Here is a 22,938-nt window from a genome sequence, read left to right on the forward strand (position 1 = left end):
CAGTGTGACAGGGGGCAGTGCCCAAAACCCCTGATCGCCCTGCAGCTGTGTGTGTGACAGAGGGCAGGGTCACAATCTCCCTATCCGCCCTGCTATGTTTGTGACAGGGGAAGGCGCCCCAACCCCCAATCGGCCCTGCTCTGTGCCTGATGGGGGGAGCTCCCCAACCCCCTGATCCTCCCTGCTCTGTGTGTGACAGGGTGGAGCCGCAACCTCCCCATCGGCCCTGCGTTGAGTGTGACAGGGGGTGGCGCCCCAACCCCCCAACCGGCCCTACCCTGAGCGTGACTGAGGGTGGCATCACAACCTCCCGATTGCCCTACTCTGTGCATGATAGGGGGTGGCGCCCCAACTCCCCAATCGGCCCTGCTCTGAGCCCAACCAGGGGCTGCACCTAGGGATTGGGCCTGCCCTCTGCCACCTGGGAGCGGGCCTAAGCCAGCAGGTCGTTATCTCCCGAGGGGTCCCAGACTGTGAGAGGGCACAAGTGGGCCTGAGGGATACGCCCCCCCCCCCACCAGTGCACAAATTTTTGTGCACTGGGCCTCTAGTATAAAATAAATATCAAAAATATAAATCTTTGTTTTACTATGGTTGCAAATATCAAAAATTTTCTATATGTGACACGGCACCAGAGTTAAGTTAGGGTTTTCAAAATGCTGACATCCCGAGCTCAAAAGGTTCGCCATCACTGTCCTAGGGCAAGAGAGACTAAGGAGAAAATAAACAAATGGGACTACATCAAAATAAAAAGCTTCTGCACAGCAAAAGAAACCATCAACAAAACAACAAGAAAGCCCACTGCATGGGAGAACATATTTGCCAATAGTATCTCCGATAAGGGCTTAATATCGAACATTTACAGAGAATTCATACAACTTAACAAAAGGAAGATAAACAATCCAATAAAAAAATGGGCAAAGGACCTAAATAGACACTCTTCAAAAGAGGACATTCAGAAAGCCAAGAAACATGTGAAACATGCTCATAGTCACTAATCATCTGAGAGATGCATCAAAACAAAAATGAGGTACCACCTCACACCTGTCAGAATGGCAATCATCAACAAATCAAGAAACGACAAGTGCTGGCGACGATGCGGAGAAAACGGAACCCTCCTGCACTGCTGGTGGGAATGCAGACTGGTGCAGCCACTATGGAAGACAGTATGGAGTTTCCTCAAAAAGTTAAAAATGGAACTCCCATTTGACCCAGTGATCCCACTTCTAGGAACATATCCCAAGAAACCAGAAACACCAATCAGAAAGGATATATGCACCCCTATGTTCATAGCAGCACAATTCACCATAGCTAAGATCTGGAAACAGCCTAAATGCCCATCAGCAGATGAATGGATTAGAAAACTGTGGTACATCTACACAATGGAATACTACGCTGCTGTAAAAAGAAAGGAATTCTTATCATTTGCAACAACATGGATGGAACTGGAGAGCATTATGCTAAGTAAAATAAGCCAGTCAGAGAAAGAAAAATACCGCATGATCTCACTCATTTATGGATAATAAAGACCACTATAACCTGATGAACAAAAATAGATACAGAGGCAGAGCAGCCTGGAACACACTGTCAAACTATACCGGGAAGGCTGGAGAGGGTAGTGGAGGAGGTAAGAGATCAACCAAAGGACTTGTATGCATGCATATAAGCATAACCAATGGACGAAAGATACTGGGGGGTAGAGGAGACTGGGGGAAGGTCAATAGGGAAAAGAAGGAGACATGTACACTACTCTTTGTAATACTTTAAGCAATAAAATAAAATTTAAAAATAAAAAAATACATAACTTGAATTAGAACATCCTTGTGAGAAAACTGAGCCTCTGAGATGATGAATGTTTCTATTCTAGAAACCTGATAAACGCAAACTAGAGAAAAAAGAATATTGTAGAAGAGAATGAGAGGAAAGAAGAACTTTGTTTTGCTTTTGCTTTTGATGGTAGCAATGGTGTATTTAAAAGCCGCCTTTACTTTGGAATCTGTGATAAAGGTACACCTAATACAAACATGAGAAAGTTGAGGCTGGTTTCATCCAAAAGGGAAGCAAAAGAAGCAGGCCGCAGCTTGTCCCTGCTTGTCCCCCCTTGGCAAGTGTGTACTAGAGGACCGCCTGGGCCCTCCTGGGATAGAACTTGCCACCAGCAGTTGCCATTGAGATCTTCAAACTGGGAAGGGGCACTTGATCTTTTTTCCTTCTTCTTCTTTTTTCTCTTTTACTTTTTTTAAAAGCCATGAATCCAGGCATGACACCCCTGGGTGCAGGCACAGGAATGGGAAATGTGCCTATCAAGCCAAACTCACTCATTTGAAACACCTTGCTCAGTGGTCAGGTGTCTCAGCTCCTCCCCCATGCCCTTCAGCAGGGGCTTTTGAAGTTTCCCCGAATGTAGAATGAGAACAGCTACACCATCATTCCCTCCCAATAAACTAATTGAAATACAGCCAACAACAATCTTCGCGGAGGATTGATGCTGAACAATTTCAAATGATTTAGCTGATATCGTTTACTAACATGCCTCCTTTCCCAGAAGTATGCTGGGCAGCTCAAACCACCAATCTTTCTCTCTATTCACTCCATCAGTGTTCAACTCCTGAAGATGAAGTTGTGTTCAAACAAAATGATACATTGAGGGATGTCTTATTGTTTTTCTAACTAAATAAAAAATTCTAAATTAACATTAAAAATTGCTTTTAAAAATTATTTCCTATGTTTTAAACAAAAAGGCTTTCCATTTCATTATAAGAATTATATACAAATTACAGAACAAAACTTTATAGCCCTTCAAGCAGTTTTTCTGTATTTAGATACTAGAGGCCCCATGCATGAAATTCATGCACTGGAGGGGGGTGTCCCTCAGCCCGGCCTGTGCCCTCTCACAGTCTGGGAGCCCTCGAGGGATGTCTGACTGACAGACATCCTTAGCGCTGCTGCAGAGGCGGGAGAGGCTCCTGCCACCACCACTGCGCTCACCAGCCATGAGCCTGGTTTCTGGCTGAGTGATGATCCCACTGTGAGAGTGCACTGACCACCAGGGGGCAGCTCCTGCATTGACTGTCTGCCCCCTGGTGGTCAGTGCACATCATAGCAACCTGTCGTTCTGCCATTTGGTGGATTTGCATATTAGCCTTTTATTATATAGGATTTTGTCTACCAACTTAACAATTCTAGGTGATTTCTACACAATAGAACGTATGAACAGTTGTTTAACTATGTTTCATATGTACAACTGTCCTGTTTTCTTAGGGAAATGTTGTGACTGAGAGTGATTAGTTATGTCCCATGGAGGATATATTCCCATCTTGTTTTTGTTAATTGAAAGTTTAAGTGGAGATGGATTTCTGATGAATAACAAGCTCAGGGTAGGAGTATTTTAGTGAGCACAGCAGATACTACCTATTTGTTTATAACCATTCTTTCCTCTGCCTCCCTTACAAAATTCTGAGTTTATTGGGGGTAGCAATTTACTCAGTTAAAATACTCAGCTTCCTAGATCACCTATTGTTAGGATGGTTATGTGACTTGATCTGGTCATGAAATTATGTGGAAGTTGGCTAGTGGGGCTTTCAGAAGAGCTGCTGGGATGGGCCCCCTCTCCCTGCCTATCCATCCTGCCTGGGTGGTAACTGCTACATTTTATGTAGCACATAGACAATGGGCACTTAAGCCCTGTTGGTCATACCTTGGATTGCCCTCCCCCCGCAGGCTTCCTGTTGCATAGGAGTGTTAAAAAAGATATAACAGATATGCATAACCCATGGACACAGACAATAGGGTGCTGAAGGCCTGGGAAGGGGGGTGAGGGAGCGAGCAGGAGGGGGTTAATGGGGGGGAAAGGGGACATATGTAATACTTTAAACAACAAAGAATTATTTTTTAGAAAAAGATATAACAGGCCCCAAATAGAGTCACTTATGCTAAGCTCATATCATCAAACCAAGACTTACTCCTAACCTAATTGTCCTTTTCAACCCCTGCCTAGAGGAAGGTGACCTTGCCTGGAAGAGTGTCCCTCCCCCTTCTGCCTATGCATTTTGAACAGCTCTTGAGAGTGCCTTTATCTGTGCCAGATGGGACACTGCCCCACTCACGAATCACTGAATAAATCCAATTTAATCTTTAAATTTACAGTTGAATTTTGTTTTTTAACAAATTTGATGGCAGTGACAGACTCCAAAGTGCACTTCTTATGGCTTTGGGGACAATGAGAAACACAGGTGTGGTACCCCACAAACCTTTTGAGTTCAGTCTTTCTTGCTATTTCTGAGAGTTTTGGGCCTCTCAGATCTGAGCTTCACTCTATGCATTGAGCCACTGATCTAATTGGCTTTCCAGTCAGTTCCCTATTTGAATTAAAACCCCAGATGTTAGTTCTGTTCCCAGATTCCATGCTGGGAACTGCTAGTAGTTCAGTCCATAGATCCCCATTGTGTGGAACCCCAGTCCACTACTGAATTCAGTGATGAGATTTATCCTAATGGCACTGTTTACAGAAAGAGAGCGCTCTTTCTTAGTCAAGCCCCAACTGCACATCCTTGGGCCCTGCCCTCTCACCCTGTCAGCACTCCCAAATCTGGGCGCGATTGCTCCTGCTGTATGGAAACCACACTCCTGCAGAGGCCCACCCACCACTAGGGCGTGGCCAGGCCAGCTGAGAATGTCGATGACCTAGCAAATAGAGGGGTCACAAAGAGAGGGCAAGAGAGAAAGAGGAGGCTCAAGAAGAGTGGAAATGAAGGCGCATGTGGATATCATTAGGGTAAGGAGATGGCATAGTAAGGAGGTTACAGAAAGGAGTTTGGGAGACTCTGTCACGACACTGCAGTTGGGTCCACAATGAGTGGAAAGTTTGAAAAGAGAAATAAGTCACACGATTTTGGCGAATGACACCTTTTCAGGAGCTTCCACTTGTGGAGAATTCCCAACCCGTAAAAGCCTTCGCTGCAGAGGAAAGGCTCTGAGGCTTGTGTATCTTGCACACACACCCCTGGTATTCACTGCCCTGTGGCATCTGAGTGCAATCACGGCCGTGACAGCGCTGCTCCCACCTACAGAGCACCTGCAGTGTCCTTCCCACCCGTGCTCTCCTGGCCTTCAGAGTGCACAGCGGTCCTGCTGAGACCCACCATTGCTCTGGTTTTCTTTATTTAAACAAAACCTTCCGTGTGAATATAATGCACATGCACAAAGTGTCTAACATATAAACTCACCATTTAATATAAGATTATAAGGTAAATAAATGCCTATATAACGACCTCCCACATCATGAAATTGAACACTGCCATCCCCCAAGAGCCCTCCAACCACAAAACCCTCCCAACCATGCCCCACCTTCTATTTGACTCAGAAATATGATTGTTCAGGATCACACCACCTGGATCCCCATGCACCTGTCACCTCCTTTCCATATCAGCCTGCCTCTTCTAGAAACAAGACTCTCAGCTGGGCCTTTCTATGTAACACACAAGCTGTTAACTTCACACGTAAACAAAAGAAACTCCTTGAGTTTCTGCTGACCTGGGGGAGCCTCTCACTTGGACACCTAGGCAGTGAGACTCAGTTAGGTCCATGGTTCTAAGAAACAAGTGGCTACTTTAGGTGGCAGGCTGAGAGATGTGAGCTGGTACATGGACATCTGGGTTGAACAAGGATTGTTTGTGCTTTCTTGAGTGTTGCCCCCAAGCTCTGACAAGCATTACTAGGGATCATAAAACAAGAAAATAAGAAAGCACTTTGCTTTAGGACAGTGATGGCGAACCTTTTGAGCTCGGAGTGTCAAAATTTTGAAAAACCCTAACTTAACTCTGGTGCCATGTCACATATAGAAATATTCATAATTTTTTTTGATATTTGCAACCATAGTAAAAAAAAAGATTTATATTTTTGATATTTATTTTATATATTTAAATGCCATTTAACAAAGAAAAATTAACCAAAATATGTATAAAATGAACAAAAACAGAAAAACAATGTACATTTAGGAAAAAATAATAATAAAAACAATGATAATCAAATGGTACGAAAACTAGAAATTAGTGCCTTTTTTGGTGCTGAAGTTTGTCTGCTAATTCTTCGATTGCAGATTCATACTTGGTGCACTTCAAGGCCAAGCAAGCGCCACTAACTTCATCTGTTAGCCGGTTTCTTTTGTTTGTTTTAATATTATTTAATGCTGAGAACAAAGTCTCACAAAAATATGTTGATGAAAAAATTATTAGCAAAGCCATCGCTAGATTTTTTATGTCGCTAAAAGTGTCAGGTACTCTGTTCCAAGCACTCAAAATTTCTTGTTCATAGTTGCACTCTTCTTCATTATTCAAACAATTTCGTTCCAGATTTTCAAGTTTCGATCTTAAGTCAACAAACACATGAATCCAAATGCTACCTTGAAAATCTGCAAGTTGCATCTCTAAATCGTCAATTTGCATCCATTGGAAATCCTTTAATTCCAAAGTACTGTAAACAACTACATCCGGATACTTAATTATTTTAATGGTCTGTTCTAGGCTTCTAAATTGGCCGAATCTTATGCTGAACTATTCAAATAACGAGTTCACTATATTCTGGTACATAAGTATGGACTCCATTACACTCATTGTAGTGGCCTTCTCGAAATACTTTTTTATCCGAGGAAAATGCTTATAAGTTTTAGTTTCAATATCTTGCTTGAAAATTTTAGGTTTACTTTCAAAAGATTTGATGTATCCAAACATAACGTCAATATTTTTGCCAAAACCTTGTAATTTTAAGTTCAGTTCATTCATATGAACAGAGAGATCTGTAAAAAACATCAAATTGCTGACCCACTTATGATCATTGATCTGAGGAAAGTTTGCCAGATTCTTATTCTCAATAAATACCGTAATTTCTTCAAAGCACTCCACAGATCGCTCAAGTACTTTACCTCGACTCAGCCACCTCACATTATTGAGCATCAGTAGTCCACTGTAGGTTGAATCAACTTCCTGTAAGAGTGCAGAAAATTCTCGCTTGTGAAGGGGTAGAGAAGCTATAAAATTCACAATTTTTGTTACAACTGACATTAAATCATTCAATTCTGAGAATCCCGATTTGGCGCACAACACCTCCTGATGGATAATGCAATGAAAAGGTACAAGTGGATGTCTAATAGCTTCCATAAACAATTTCAGGAATCCCACGCTTTTTCCCACCATATTTGGTGCCCCATCTGTCTTGACTGACAATTTTAGAGATATCAATGTTTAGGTCACTGAATGTTTTTATAACAACCTTACATATTTCATTTCCTGATGTACTTATTGGCACTGATTCTAACTTTATCAACTCTTCTCTCATTGTGAGACCATCAGAATATCTAGCAATAATGGCCAACCAAGTATTTGATGTGACATCAGTAGTTTCATCAAGAGAAAACAAAAAATATTTACAACTATTTAAGTCTTTTTTAAATTGATGTATGTTTTTGTTAAGATCTATTATTGTCATTGATAGCATTTCTACTGAGTGGTAACTCAGAAATTCTTTTAATAATATCATCTTTATTTTTCATATCGTGAAATAGAGCTGGTGCACATCTTAGAAATGTTTCCTTAATAAATTCTCCGTCACTGAGGCCTTTTCCATGCTAAGCTATGGAATGAGCAATACAGTAACTTGCTGATGTTAAATTTGTAGAGCATCTTACAAATTTAATGATGGAATTTGATTGACTTTTATAGAGGTGTAGCTGCCTAGAAATGTATTCCTTCCTTTCATCGAAACTTTTTTCAAGAACTGACAATGATTAGTTTCAAAAAGTCTCTTTACATTCCACGATCTGCCTACTATCATTTCATTACACAGTATGCACAATGATCTGTTGTTTCTGTCGACAATCCCATAAATCTCAGTCCACATGTCTTGAAAGGGTCGGCTACTGCTACTTCCATTTCCTTTATCATTCAATCTTGCTTTTTTATTTTTTTGATTCTCCATCACAAGGCTGCAAAAATAAATAAATAAATAAATCACGGCGTTTTTTATAAAAGGTTGATAGTTTTCTTACCTATTAACTTTTTGCAGCGTTGTTGCACTGACCCCTGGTGCAAAACAATTCAAAGATAGTATGTATAACCTACAAATATATGGTGCTGTAATCAATTATCCGACACGCAGAATGTCTCGTCGAGCACTGTTGCACTGTATATCTTTTTCTTCTAACCCTCCCACTCCTGTCTCCTAACGAACATGGTGATCAAGTGCGTCCGTTTGCCGAATGCACCCGAACGCAGGGGAAGCTCACCCGCGGCACATGTTGACAATAGCGAGGCCATTTCCAGAATTGGGCATTTTGTCACTCGAGTAAAAATAAAATGTCATGAGTAAAGATTAATCTCTTTATAGTGCAATTCTTAACCTTTTTATATTAATGTCAATATTGGAACAATGTATCTTGGATGTTTTCACTATGTATCTTTGCTATGCAACACCGATGTACATGTTTACATCCGGTTTTAGAATTGCATTATTGATCATGAGTAACGTGAGTAATAATATTACTCGAGTGATGCCCAACTCTGGCAGTTGCAAGAGACAAATATTTGAATTATGCAGTTTTTTTGTCTCTGTCGATGCATGTCACCCAAAAGGAGTTCACATGTCACCTCTGACACGCGTGTCATAGGTTCGCCATCACTGCTTTAGGATTTCCTGGATCACTTTTTAAAAATTATAGAATGCTACATGAGTTTGTGTGCCATCCTTGCACAGGGGCCATGCTAATCTTCACTTAGCATTCCAATTTTAGTACATGTGCTGCTGAAGCCAGCACCCGAATCACTTTTTCTCAATAGCCAACTAATACAGTTTTTCCTCCCAGTTGTATAGTCCTAAAGTATTATTCTTTGTAACGTACCTGAAGTTATAAGAACATTATCCTATTTGGAACTCATTTCATTTAAAAACATTTTTTAAAATTTATCTTTACTGTTGAAAGTATTACAGACACTTTTCTCCCCGCAGTGATCCCCTTCACCCTGCTCCTGCCTTCTCCCCAAGCTTTCCCTGCACTACTGCCTGTGTCCATGGGTTATACATATAAGTTCTTTGGTTGATCCCCTCCCACCCCACCCCAAGTGCTCCAGCCTTCCCTCTTAAATATGTCAGTCTGTTGCATGATTCCGGGTCTCTGGACCTATCTTGTTTTACTCACTAGATTCCACATATAAGTGAGATCATGTGATACTTGTCTTTCTCTCACTGGCTTATTACATTTAACATAATACTTGTTAGGATTTGGCTAGGCTAGAGGGGCTGTGAAAGAATTCACAACAGAGAGAAGAGATGCAGAGAGGGAGTTTATTTTTGCTTTCCAAGAGAGGAAAGGGCCTGTGCATTGCTAATCATATAGGGCAAGAAACAAAGGATGCTTCCCCTTTTAAGTCCTGGCTGTTGCTAAGCTACAAGGAAGGGAGGAGGATTTGGGGCTGATGTTGAACAGACACCAGGGGGTCTGTCTTGAAAGGCTATGGTTTGTTTATTTTTTAGGAGACAGTCCAGTAGATGTCCTAAGGTGGTGTCTTGTCAGTATTTTTCCCAAGCCTGTAAAACATACTTAGAGTAAAAGTTATGAAGAGTTCAAAAGAGGCTTGTTTGGAGGGGAAGGGAACAGAACTATCTACTAACTAGAGACTCCTTGGTGCCAATTATCCCTGAGTTGTGAAAACAGCAGGGAAGAGGGGGTAGATAGTGATGTCTGTTATTCTCTCTCCTCTTTCATTTCTGACTACATTTGGGTTCTTTCTCTTTGTTTCTTGATGAGTCTGGTCAAAAGTTCATTGATCTTTTTTTTTTCTGTTTATCAGATTATTTATTCACTTGATTTTTAGATTTACTTGTTGATACATGTGTATTTGTTGTTCATAGTTTGTATCTTTACCATTTTCTTCTTCCTTTCTTAAAGGATACCTTTCAGCATTTCATATAATACTGGTTTAGTGGTGATGAACTCCTTTAGCTTTTTCTTATCTGTGAAGCTCTTTATCTGACCTTCAATTCTTAATGATAGCTTTGCTGGATAAAGTAATCATGGTTGTAGGTTCTTGCTATTCATCACTTTGAATATTTCTTGCCACTCCCTTCTGGCCTGCAAAGTTTCTGTTGAGAAATCAGCTGACAGTCGTATGGGTACTCCCTTGTAGGTAACTGACTTTTTTTCTCTTGCTGCTTTTAAGATTCTTTCTTTGTCTTTTGCTCTTGGCATTTTAATTATGATGTGTCTTGGTGTGGTCCTCTTTGGGTTCCTTTTGTTTGGGGTTCTCTGCGCTTCCTGGACTTGTAAGTCTATTTCTTTCACCAGGTAGGGGAAGTTTTCTGTCATGATTTCTTCAAATAGGTTTTCAATATCTTGCTCTCTCTCTTCTTCTGGCACCCCTATAATTCGGATGTTGGTACTCTTGAAGCTGTCCCAGAGGCTCCTTATGCTATCTTCATATTTTTGGATTCTTTTTTCATTTTGTTTTTCAAGTTGGGTGTTTTTTGCTTCTTCGTATTTCAAATCTTTGACTTGATTCTTGCAATCCTCTAGCCTGCTGTTGGGAGTCTGTATAATATTCTTTATTTCAGTCAGTGTATGCTTAATTTCTAGTTGGTCCCTTATCACAACCTCAAGGGTCTCATTAGATTTCTTGAGCATCTCATTAAGTTTAACAGCTGTTTCTAGAAAATTCTTGTAAAACCTTAAAAGTGTGGTTTTGAACTCTATATCCAGTAGTTTGCTTTCCTCCATTTCTGTCATTTGTGTCCCGTTTCTCTGTCTCCGCATTTTTTTATGCTTCGCTGTGTTGATAGAGTGGCTTTCTGTACTAGGTGTCCTATAGGGCCCAGTGGCTCAGCCTCCCCAATTACCTGAGGTAGACACTCTTGGTGCACCCCCTTGTGGGCTTTGTGCACAGTCTTGTTGTAGTTAAGCCTTGATTGTTGTAGGTAACACTGGGAGGGATTGACCTCCTGGCCAATTGGCTATGAGAATCAGCTGTGTCTGCAGTGGGAGAACTTCTGTGCTGGAGACACCCCTCTGGGGCAAGACTTGTTTCAATGGGGCTTTGGTGCTCACTAAGTCTGCCCCCTGAGTGTGTCCTTTATGAATCTGAGGAGCTGCAATCTGGATGATCCCATTCTGACCACCAGGCACACTGGCTCCTGGATCTTTAAGGAGGTGCTAATCTAGCCTCTGCCTGAGGCTATCCAGCAGGAGCCAGCTGTGCCGCAATGCAAGTTGCCCTGGGGCCTTGGGCCAGCTGCAGTTTGTTAGGTAATTATCAGATTGCAAAGGGCCAGGATTTTCATATGCAAAAGCCTCTGTGGCTTGGGCAGGGCGGGGTCCCAGGGGATCAACAGGGCAGAGTGAGCAGTTATGGCTGCTCTCAGTCCTGCCCTCAGAGGCCCTGCTTCTCAGTGTCCTGGCAATTGCTGCAAGCACCCCCGAGAGAAAGCTGCTCCCGAGTTCTGACCGATGCCAGACAGTCCAGTTTCTCCCGTATGAGTCTGTGTCCCCAAAGACTCATCCAGAACTAGAGCTCAGAGCTTGAGACTCCCTCCTGATTGAAAAAGACAACCGTGTCCTCAGCCGCCAACCCTCTCCACATGTGCCTCTGTACCTCTGTATTTTACTTCAGCACCGCACCTCCTCTGAGTCTCGGTATGCTTTTCTCTTTCCTTCTAGTTGTAGAATTTTCACTCAGCCAGCCTTTCTGTGGTTCTGGATGATGTCCTTTCTGTCTTTTAGTTGTATTTTTGAAGTGGTTGTGCAAGGCAGCAATCTCTGGTGTTTACTTATGCCGCTATCATGGTTTCTCCAAAGTTCATTGATCTTATTTATTTCATTGATCTATTGTTTTTAGTTTCTATGTCATTTATTTCTGCTCTGATCTTTATTATTTTCTTACTTTTACTTACTCTGGGCTTTTCCACTTTCTAATTCTTTTAGCTGTAGAATGTTTACTAGAGATTTTTCTTGCTTCTTGAGATAGGCCTGTAAAGCTATGACCTTCTCTCTCAGGACTGCTTTTGCTGTGTCTCACAGATTTTGAGTGGCTGTGTGTTCGTTTTTGTTTGTTTCCAGGTAATTTTTTTATTACTCCCTTTATCTCATTGGTAATCCATTCATCCTATATAATAAAAGGCTAATATGCAAATCGACCAAACGATGGAACAACCAGTTGCTATGACACACACTGACCACAAGGGGGCAGATGCTCAATGCAGGAGCTGCCCGCTGGTGGTCAGTGTTCCCACAGGGAAAGTGCCGCTCAGCCAGAAGCCCTGAGCTGGGCTCACAGCTGGTGAATGCAGCAGCAGTGGCTGGAGCCTCTCCTGCCTCCATGGCATTCAGATGTCCCCCGAGGGCTCCCAACTACAAGAGGGCACAGGCTGGGCTGAGGAACTCCCCAAGTGCATGAATTTCATGCACCATGCCTCTAGTTGTTTAATAACATGCTATTTAGCCTCCATGTGTTTTGAGAGTTGTTGTATTTTTTTTGTCGTGGTTGATTTCTAGTGTCATCCTATTGTTGTCAGTGAAGGTGCTTGATATGATTTCAATCTTCTTAAATTTATTGAAACTTCTTTTGTGTCCTAACATGTGGTTTATCTTTGAGAATGTTCCATATGCACTTGAGAAGAATGTATATTCTGCAGCTTTGGGATAAAATATTCTGTAGATATCAATTAAATCCATCTTGTCTAGTGTGTTGTTTAAGGTTGCTGTTTCCTTGTTGATAATTTGTCTGGAAGATCTATTCATTGTTGACAGTGGGGTGTTAGAAGTCCCCTACTATGATTGTATTGATGTAGATCTCTCCCTTAAATTCCACCAAAATTTTTTCATATATTTAGATGCTACTATTTTGGATGCATACATATTTATAAGTGTTATATACTCTTGTTGGAGCAATCCTTTTATTATTATGTAGTGATCTTCTTTGTATACTGTTATGGCCCTCATTTTAAAATCTATTTTGTCAGATACAACTATTGCTACACCAGCTTTTTTTCATTTGAATTTGCATGGAATATTTTTTCTATCCCCTCATTTTCAGCCTGTGTGTATCTTTTGTTCTGAGTTGGGTCTCTGGTAGACAGCATATATATGAATTGTGTTTTCTTATTTATTCAGCTACCATATGTCTTTTAATTGGAGCATTTAAGCCATTTACATTTAAAGCTATTTGTTTACTTATTTAAAAATATTTTTATTGCCCTAACTGGTTTTGTTCAGTGGATAGAGCCTCAGCCTGCAGACTGAAGGGTCCCAGGTTCAATTCTGGTCAAGGGCACATACCTTGGTTGCAAGTCCTCTTTGGCCCAGACCCTGGTCAGGGTGTGTACAGGAGGCAACCAATCAATGTGTTTCTCTCACATCGATATTTCTCTCTGTCCTTCCCTCTCTCTAAAAATCATTTGGAAAATATCCTCAAGTGAGGATTTTAAAAAAATTAAAAATATTTTTATTGATTTTCAGAGAGAGAGGAAGGAAGAGAAAGAAACATGTGAAAGTGAAACATTAACTCACTGCCTCCTGCACACTCCCTACTGGGGGTTGAGCCCATAACCCAGGCATATGCCCTGACCAAGAATTGAACCAGCAACCTCTTGCTGCATGGGATGACACCCAACCAACTGAGCAACACTGGCCAGGCAATAGGTACTTATTTACAGCCATTTTTTAGATGCTAAATTTCTCTCTCTCTCTCTCTCTCTCTCTCTCTCTCTCTCTCTCTCTCTCTCTCTCTCTTCTTCTTGAAGCAATCCCTTTAGCATTTCTTGCAATGCTGGTTTGGTGGTAATGAACTCCTTTAGTCTCTTATGTCTAGGAAGCTCTTTATTTCACTTTCAATTTTAAATAATAGCCTTCCTGGATAGTGCAATCTTGGTTACAGATTCTTGCTTTTAATTACTTTGAATACTTCATGCAATCCTTTCTGGCCTGAAGTGTTTCTGTTGAGAGATTAGCTGACAGCCGTATGGGAATTCCATTGTAGGTAACTGCTTGTTTCTCTCTTGCTGCCTTTAAGATTCTTTGTGTTTGACCCTACCTGGTTTGGCTCAGTGGATAGAGCCTCAGCCTGCAGACTTAAGGGTCCCGGGTTTGATTCCGGTCAAGGGCACATGCCCAGGTTGCGGGTTAAATCCCCAGTAGGGGGCATGCAGGAGGCAGCTGATCAATGATATTCTCTCCTCATTGATGTTTTTATTTCTCTCTCCCTCTCCTTTCCTCTCTGAAATCAATAAAAATATACTTTTAAAAAAGATTCTGTGTGTTTGATCTGGCCTTTTTAATTATGATGTGTCTTGGTGTATATCTCTTTGTGTTGATCTTGTTTAGGACTCTCAGTGCTTCCTGAACTTGTGTGACAATTTCGTTCAGCAGGCCCGAGAAGTTTTCCGTCATTATTTCTTCAAGCAAGTTCTCTATCCCTTGCTTTCTTTCTTCTCCTTCTGGTATTCCTATTATGTGGACATTGGTATGTTTTGTTGTCCCAGTTTCCCTAAACTACTAGAGGTCTGGTGCACAAAATTTGTGCATGGGGGGGGGTGTCCCTCAGCCCAGCCTGCACCCTCTCCAATCTGGGACCCCTCGGGGAATGTCCAACTGCCAATTTAGACCCGATCCAGCAGAAATCGGGCCTAAACCAGCAGTCAGACATCCCTCTCACAATCTGGGAGGGACCGCTGGCTCCTAACCCTGCCTGCCTGTCTACCTGACTGCCCCTACCTGCCTGCCAGCCTGATTGACGCCTAACTGCTCCCCTGATCGCCTAATCGCCCACAACTGCCCTCCCCCGCCAGCCTGATTGATGCCTAACTGCTCCCCTGCTGGCCTAATCACCCACAACTGCCCTCCCCTACCGGCCTATCGCCCACAACTGCCCTCCCCTGCTGGCCTGATCGCCCATAACTGCCCTCCCTGCTGGCCTGATCACCCACAACTGCCCTCCCCTGCCAGGGCCTGATCACCCACAACTGCCCTCCCCTGCCACAACCCGCCTCCTCTGCACGAGGTGGTGGAGACTCTGGAACCAGCCTCCTCCATGCCGCGCAGAGTTGCAGGGCTCCCAGGCTCCACCGCATGGAGCAGCCACCAGGACCCGCCTCCGCTGTGTGTGTGGCCATCTTGTGACAGCCATCTTGTAATGATGTGAGGGTGTGATGCTACCTAGGCTATTTTAGTATAGACGCTCCTGCTTTTAAAATATTTTGTCTTTTTTCTGTTATGATTGAGTGATTTTTTTTCTATTTTGTCTTCTGTTTCACTAAATCAATCTTGTGCCTCATCCAGTCGACTGACAATTCCTTCCAGTGTATACTGTATTTCAGATATGGCATTTTGCATTTCCACCTGATTATTTTTCATAGTTTTTATATCCTTCTTAATTGTGTTGTTGCTCTAACCAGGTTCCTTGAGCATTCTTATAACCATTACTTTGAATTCTCTATCTGATCAATTGCTTGCCTCCATTTCATTTGGCTCTTTTTCTGGAGTCTCCTCCTGTCCTTTCATTTGGAGCCTGTTTTGTTTGTTTGCTTTTATCTCCTCATTTTACCTGTCTCTTTGTGTTTGTTTCTGTTTTAAAAAGGACTGCTATGACTCTACTCTTGGTGGGGTGACCTTGTGTTGTAGGTGTCCTGTAGCTCCCAGTGGTGCAGTCTCCTTGTTCTCCTGAGCTGGGTGCTCTAGGAACGTCTCTTGTGTGGGTTGTTTGGACCCTCCTGTTGTAATTTGGTCTTGATTGCTGATGGCCCTTTTGAGGTTGGAATTGACCATAAGGCTGGTTGACTGTGAGGCTCAACCCCAACCATGGTGTGCAATATGCTATACAGATACAGTCTTGAGGTGTCTTGATGGGCTCAGTGGCACAATCATTAACCCTTCAGGTTGGATGTCTATGGCAGTAAACCTTTAGCACCATGTATTCACATTTTTTGTCTGCTTCTGCTAGACCTGTGTGTTCATAGGAGGTACCAATATGTGTAAATGGCTTATTTTAGTGTAGAGCTGGGAGCGGATCTGTGAATGGTCTGAGGCTTCCTGAAGTCAGCCTCCACCCATCAGCTACTCTGCCTCCCCTCTGATGTTGCCTGGTCTCCCTCCAGGGCTTTCCAAAGAAAGTGTTTAGGGTAGACCAGGCTAACCTAACTTGGACTAGTGGGCCCCCTACTTAGAGATTTCACAGTAGGACACTCAATGAGGGGAAATTAGTCTCTGCTTCAAAGCCAAACTCCTCAGTTTCTACCAGAGACTCAAACTCTAGTTCTTCCTAAGGGGGCTTCCTGCAGGTTCAGGTTGGGTACAGGAACCTGTGATCCTTTGGTCTGTGGGCTGATGCTCTCTCTAACCACTGGGCAACTGGCCAGGGCTATATTTACTATGTATTTAAGGTCTCACTGTGTTCATCCATTTCCCCCCTAAGTTTTTTGAGCATTCTTATAATCATTGTTCTGAACTCTCTATCTGGTACCTAGCTTGCCTCCATTCCACTTAGTCCTTTTTCTAGGGATTTCTTCTGTTCTTTCATTTGGGTCATGTTTCTTTGTCTCTCCATTTTGGCTGCCTCTGTATTTGTTCATATGTATTAGGTAGACCTGACATGTCTCCAAGTCTTGGTATAATAGTCTTATGTTATAGGTGTCCTATGGTGCTCTGTAGTACAGTCTACCTGATCACCCCAGCAAGGTGCTCTAGGAATGTCCCTTGTGTGGGTTATGTTAGTCCTCCTGTTGTAGTTGTTTTGATTTCTATTGGCTTCTCTGTGCCTGGGTCAATCCTCAGGCTGGCTGAATATGAAGATCAACCTTGTACAAGTTGCTGTGTGGATGCTGACCACACAAAACAGAATTCACCCCAGGAGGGTCTGGTACCTATCAGATCTCTCTTTGAATATGCTACCTGTGGAGCTAATTGGGTCCTTCTCTTATGTGGTCTAAAGCAGCGGTCACCAACCTTTCGGACCTCACAGACCACCAGTTGGTTCTGGGGCCTTTTGGGAGGGTCTCTGGTGGAGGTTAATGTTAGATGCTGCCTGTGACTGGCCCTGGGCTACCTGTTTGGAGCTACAAAACAATTTAGTTTGTGGCTGCCTTACTGGGCTTGGGTGAACACGGGAAGGGTCAAGCTGGGTACCAAGGCTGGCTTCCACTGGCACTAAGCCTGGGGGCAAGTCAGCAAAAGGCCCAAGGCACTCTGAGATCTGCCTCCACCTGCCAGCTGCCTGTTAGGCTCAGTCGCTTAAAAAACTGCTGGTAGCACTTAAGTTGCATGAGGTAGTTTCTTAGTGAGTCACCAGGTAGGTGTGAGTGGTGTTCAGCAGGTTGATACAGATTCAAACTTGGTGCCAGTGCTGGGTGTAAGTCCACTCAGCAAAAGTCCCAGGGTACACTGAAGATAGATGTACCCTGCGGACCATTGTGGTGGGATGGGGTCTCAGGGAGACTTTAGGGTGAGGCCAGCAGAGTTTACTAGCCCCAAACAGACCAAGATTCGGCTGTGTGAAGGGAGGGCTCTGCACACGTTAGGCACACAAGGGAAAGGTGACCCCAATCCTAGAGCCAGCCATACAAGTGTCTATTCTGGATTCTGCCTGGACCTTCTGTAGAGCCCAATGTTGGCAGAGCGGGGTTGCCAGGAGTCCAGAAGGTGGGACTAATCGAACTTCTATGAGGGAGTGGCACCTGTTAGGCTTGTGGGAAGGTGGGGGGAATGAGCCCTGCCCAAGAGCCACACAACTCAGTCTCTGAAACCCACTGAATCTATCCAAATCTCTACACACTGGGCACAGACAGCTGAGTCCTCTGCAGGGTATAAGATCTACAAGGTGGGGCAATAGGGAGTTAGGAGGGTGGGGCTTCTGGATTCTCCCAGACTGATGCCATATGGAGGTGAGTGCTTGAACAAGAAAGATGGGTTCTGCAGTGTAAGTGACTTAGCATGGGGACCCTGGTGACTGACCCTTTAATGCTCCTTCTACAACCCAGTGTCTCCCCACATGACCCTATTCCTCTGTGAGCCACCTGCCCTCTGCTGGAGCCAAAGGTGAGTGGCTGAAAATGAGCTTTTGCATGTTGGCCCTTTAAGGGGACTCCTATCTCTCCCTGGTGGACAGAATCCTTGCTGATTCTCACAGCCAGATGTTATGTGGGCTCCTCTTCTCAGCTCTGGTGCTCTGGGCTGGGGAGCCTTATATGCGGTTGAGACTCCAAGCTCCTCAGGGGGAATCTTTGCAGCTGAGATATCCTTTCAGATTCTCAGCTGCCGTCCTTGGGAGGGGGGCCAGCCCTTTTTCATCTCCACCATTCCTACCCATCTCAATGTGGCTTCTGTACATCCTTGGTTATAAGATTTGTTTTAGCCAGTTCTTAGTTTATTAGTCAGGTCAATTGTTCTATGATTTAGTTGTAATTCCAGATTGGTCTTAGGAGGAGGTAAGTGCAACCTCCACCTACTCCACTACCACCTTCAAAATTTACCAGTATTTTATTTCTTTACAGTAATTTAAATTTGGATTGCAGTCTTTGCTTATGTTTTGGGAGATCCAACTATCTACCAAAATGTGAAAGCACAGAATGTTTATTCTTACCTGCCAGAAGCCGGTCCACCCTTGCTGCTTGACACAGTCACTGCAGGGAAGAAACATCTGCACAGCTTATGTTTCAAGGGACCTGACGTATATGGCATATGTTTGCTCCCCCTCTTAGCGCTATGTGTTTTAACCAGGACCACCTCCCTGAGAAAGGTTGTTCGCCCAGGTGGGGATTTTTCCCTGGAGTTAGGGATTAACAGGACTAAGGAAGGGAATAAATCAGTAAAACCCCTTAACTAAGTGCCAGGCGGGTAGTTAATCACCTTAACTACAAACAATCATGCTTAAACTACATAATCTTTACTTAGGATAATCTCCTTCAGTTACTTCCTTGTAGCTTAACCGAACAGTAGAGTAGTGACCTTGGAATGGAGATAACAAATGCCCTAACCTTTGGAATAGAATGGATAGTATTAAAATCAAATGGTATAAATACAGATGTAACAGGAGAATAAAGACAGAACCTGGCTGGAGAACCTGACTAGAGAACTATGCTAGGCTGCCGATCAACTGAACGCTGTCTCTGTGTCCTTCATCCACACCTTTGGGAACCCCTGGACCTGCTGGGGCTGGACCCCAACACTTACCAATGTTCTTTCTACATTAGCATTCAAAGTTCTGTCATATTCCATGGTGATTTTATTTATGACTTTTATAATCTATTGGTTAGAAGTTATGACTGTGGTACAGGCTATTAAGCTACCTTCTAGTTATATTATGAGCTTTAAAAAGACCCACTCTTGCCCAAATTCATTGTTTTCTTGGTACCTATTTCAAATAATTACCCTTTTACTTAAGGTATAGATTCCAGCATATATTGAGATGAACATTCTGTTGTTGAACTTTACTAAAAGTTTTATTATTGCTACAGTTTATTGGTTTAATTGTCACAAGCTTAATTTAAGACATTGCATTACGTGTGGATCCATATGTCAACTGGAAATGTTGCTTCATTCCACTTGCAATTCATAATCTTGAGGAAATTAAAAAGCCTATATCAATAATTTGTTAACAGGTTGCCATGTTAAAAGTAATTAAAACTTACAGCTATCTATACTAATAAAAGGGTAATATGCTAATTAAACCAGACATCCTTCTGGACAAAGCCATGTTGGTGGGGGCCAAGGCAGAGGTGGTTAGGGGTGGTCAGACTAGCAAGCAGAGGCAGTTAGGGACAATAAGGCAGGCAGGCAGGTGAGCGGTTAGGAGCCAGAGGTCCCAGATTGCGAGAGGGATATCTGACTGTCAGTTTAGGCCCGATCCTGGCAGTCAGACATCCCCTGAGGGGTCCCGTATTGAAGAGGTGCAGGCTGGGCTGAGGGACGCCCCCCATCCCGTGCACAAATTTCATGCACCGAGCCTTTAGTAATAAGAATAATAATTTTAGAAATGGAAAAGAATATTGAGACAATATAGGGGTAACATTTGGACTCCATCTTGACTGAAAGAACTCCATTTTAGAGGCCTATGACTCCTCGCTTTCAGTAAAATGCCATAGTTGAAATTAACCTAACCACATCCTTAAAGGAAAGAATGTATAATGATTTCTTAACATCATGTTCTGCAAGGTTTTTTTAAATCAATTAAATGATAACCAGAATGTTTGTATGAGCATTATTTTACAGGCCCTTTGAGTGATCCACTGACCATGGAAAACATCTTATGACTACAAGATCAACTGCCACCAGAGAATAATTATTCCCAAGCCCTACACCGAGCATGTCAAACTCAAAGGCTAACACGGGCCAAATAAACAAGGTTTAAGTTTATGTGGGCCACAAAAAAAACAAAAGCTTCAATTTTCATAGAAGCATAAGTTTATTTCAATACAGACATGCTGAATACAAAGGGCTGAAATAAATGAGTAATCGTTAACATAAAATAATAAAACATTTAATAAAATTAATATTTTTTCTTGAACATTAACTCACCAGACACTGAATAATTGCACAAATAAGTGTAATGCAAATAAATCTATTTTTCTTGTTCTCCGAAAGCAAAATATTTCCTGTTGCACACACGAAACAAGTCAGTTCAAGACTAATGACCTGGCAATCAGCTGCTAAAATATTCACTGCTAGTATTAGTGGAGAGAAATGGTGCGCCTGCGTGTAAGATAAATGAATGCAACACAATTATAGTAATCAGTCATTAGTGAACATTGTAGCTCATTAATAACTAGTAGCCTGATGCACGAAATTAATGCACAAGGTGGGTGTCCCTCAGCCCAGCCTGCACCCTCTTCAATCTGGGACTTCTCAGGAGATGTCTGACTGCCGGTTTTAGGCCTGATTCCACAGGCAGTCATACATCCTTCTTGCAATCCGAGATCACTGGCTCCTAACCACTCACCTGCCTGCCTGCCTGATCGTCCCGAACCACTCTGCCTGCCAGCCTGCTCTCCCCCAACTGCCCACCCCACTGGCCTTCTTGCCCCCAACTGTTTCCCCTCACCAGCCTGCTCGCCCCCAACTGCTTCCCCCTGCTGGCCTGATCACCCCCAACTGCTCGCCCCCCTGCCGGCCTGATCGCCCCCAACTGCGCCTCCACCAGGCTGTTCACCCCCAACTGCCCCTCCTGCCTGCCTGATTGCCCCCAACTGCCCCCCTTGCTGGCCTGATTGCTCCCAACTACCCCCTGCCAGACTGCTTGCCCTAACTGAACCCCCGGTGGCCTGATTGCCCCTAACCGCCTCTGCCTTGGCCCCACCACCATGGCTTTGTCCAGAAGGACATCCAAAAGGTCTCCTGGTCTAAATAGCATATTACCCTTTTATTAGTATAGAATAGAGGCCTGGTGCACGGGTGGGGGCTGGCTAGCATGCCCTGAAGGGGGTCCAAGATCAGGGTGGGGGTCCCCACTGGGGGCATGGCTGGCCTGGGCAAGGGGCTGATGGCCATTTGCAGGCTGGCCATGCCCCCATTGGGGTGAGGGTCCCATAGGGGAGCGTAGCCAGCCTGGGTGAGGGGCTGATGGCCATTTGCAGGCTGGCCACGACCCCATTGGGGTGAGGGTCCCCGCTGGGGGGCGTGGACGGCCTGGGCAAGGGGCTGAGGGCTGTTTGGGGGCGGTCTGTAGGCCAGCCAAGTCCCCAGCTTTGTATGGAAGGACATCCAGAAGGTGTCCAGAAGGTCTCCCAGTCTAATTAGCATATTATTTTTATTAGTATAGATTATGTATAACAGGCTATTGTAAAAATTAAGTTACAAAATTTTTATGGAAATGTTTCTTTTTTATGAGTAAATATATACATGAATAAATTTAATAAAAATATATCTCATTGTGGTTTTTGTTGTTGTTTTTTAATTTTGTTTTATTGCCTAAGGTATTATAAAGAGTATTATATATGTCTCCTTTTTTTTGCCCCTTGACCTTCCTCCGGCCTCCCCTACCCCTCAGTGTCTTGTGTCCATTGGTTATGCTTATATGCATGCATACAAGTCCTTCGGTTGATCTTAACCCCCACCCTCACCCCCTCCCCAACCCTCCCCGCTGTAGTTTACAGTCCATTCGATGCTGCACTGCCTCTGTATCTATCTTTGTTCATCAGTTTATAATGGTCTTTATTATCCATAAATGAGTGAGATCATGTGGTATTTTTCTTTCATTGACTGGCTTATTTCACTTAGCATAATGCTCTCCAGTTCCATCCATGTTGTTGCAAATGGTAAAAATTCCTTCTTTTTTACAGCAGCATAGTATTCCATTGTGTAGATGTACCACAGTTTTCTAATCCATTCATCTGCTGATGGGCACTTAGGCTGTTTCCAAATCTTAGCTATGGTGAATTGTGCTGCTATGAACATAGAGGTGCATATATCCTTTCTGATTGGTGTTTCTGGTTTCTTGGGATATATTCCTAGAAGTGGGATCACTGGGTCAAATGGGAGTTCCATTTTTAACTTTTTGAGGAAACTCCATACTGTCTTCCATAGTGGCTGCACCAGTCTGCATTCCCACCAGCAGTGCAGGAGGGTTCTATTTTCTCCGCATCGTCGCCAGCACTTGTCGTTTCTTGATTTGTTGATGATTGCCATTCTGACAGGTGTGAGATGATACCTCATTGTTGTTTTGATTTGCATCTCTCAGATGATTAGTGACTGTGAGCATGTTTTCATATGTCTTTTGGCTTCCTGAATGTCCTCTTTTGAAAAGTGTCTATTTAGGTCCTTTGCCCATTTTTTGATTGGATTGTTTATCTTCCTTTTGTTAAGTTGTATGAGTTCCCTATAAATTTTGGAGATTAGGCCCTTATCAGATATGACATTGGCAAATATGTTCTCCCATGCAGTGGGCTTTCTTGTTTTGTTGATAGTTTCTTTTGCTG

The 22,938-nt window shown here is 43.2% G+C and overlaps 1 non-coding gene and 1 pseudogene across 1 annotated transcript; one reads left to right on the top strand and one right to left on the bottom strand.

The window, feature by feature from the left end:
- Positions 1-8,700: 8,700 nt before the first annotated feature.
- On the bottom strand, positions 8,701-8,806 carry LOC118677868. The gene has a single exon (XR_004974591.1). It is a non-coding gene; the product is annotated as a U6 spliceosomal RNA (small nuclear RNA).
- Positions 8,807-17,897: 9,091 nt separating this feature from the next.
- LOC118675613 lies at positions 17,898-19,623 on the top strand (annotated as a pseudogene).
- Positions 19,624-22,938: the final 3,315 nt, after the last annotated feature.

Source organism: Myotis myotis, unplaced genomic scaffold, assembly GCF_014108235.1.
Source record: "Myotis myotis isolate mMyoMyo1 unplaced genomic scaffold, mMyoMyo1.p scaffold_m19_p_2, whole genome shotgun sequence".
Classification (NCBI taxonomy): Eukaryota; Metazoa; Chordata; class Mammalia; order Chiroptera; family Vespertilionidae; genus Myotis; species Myotis myotis.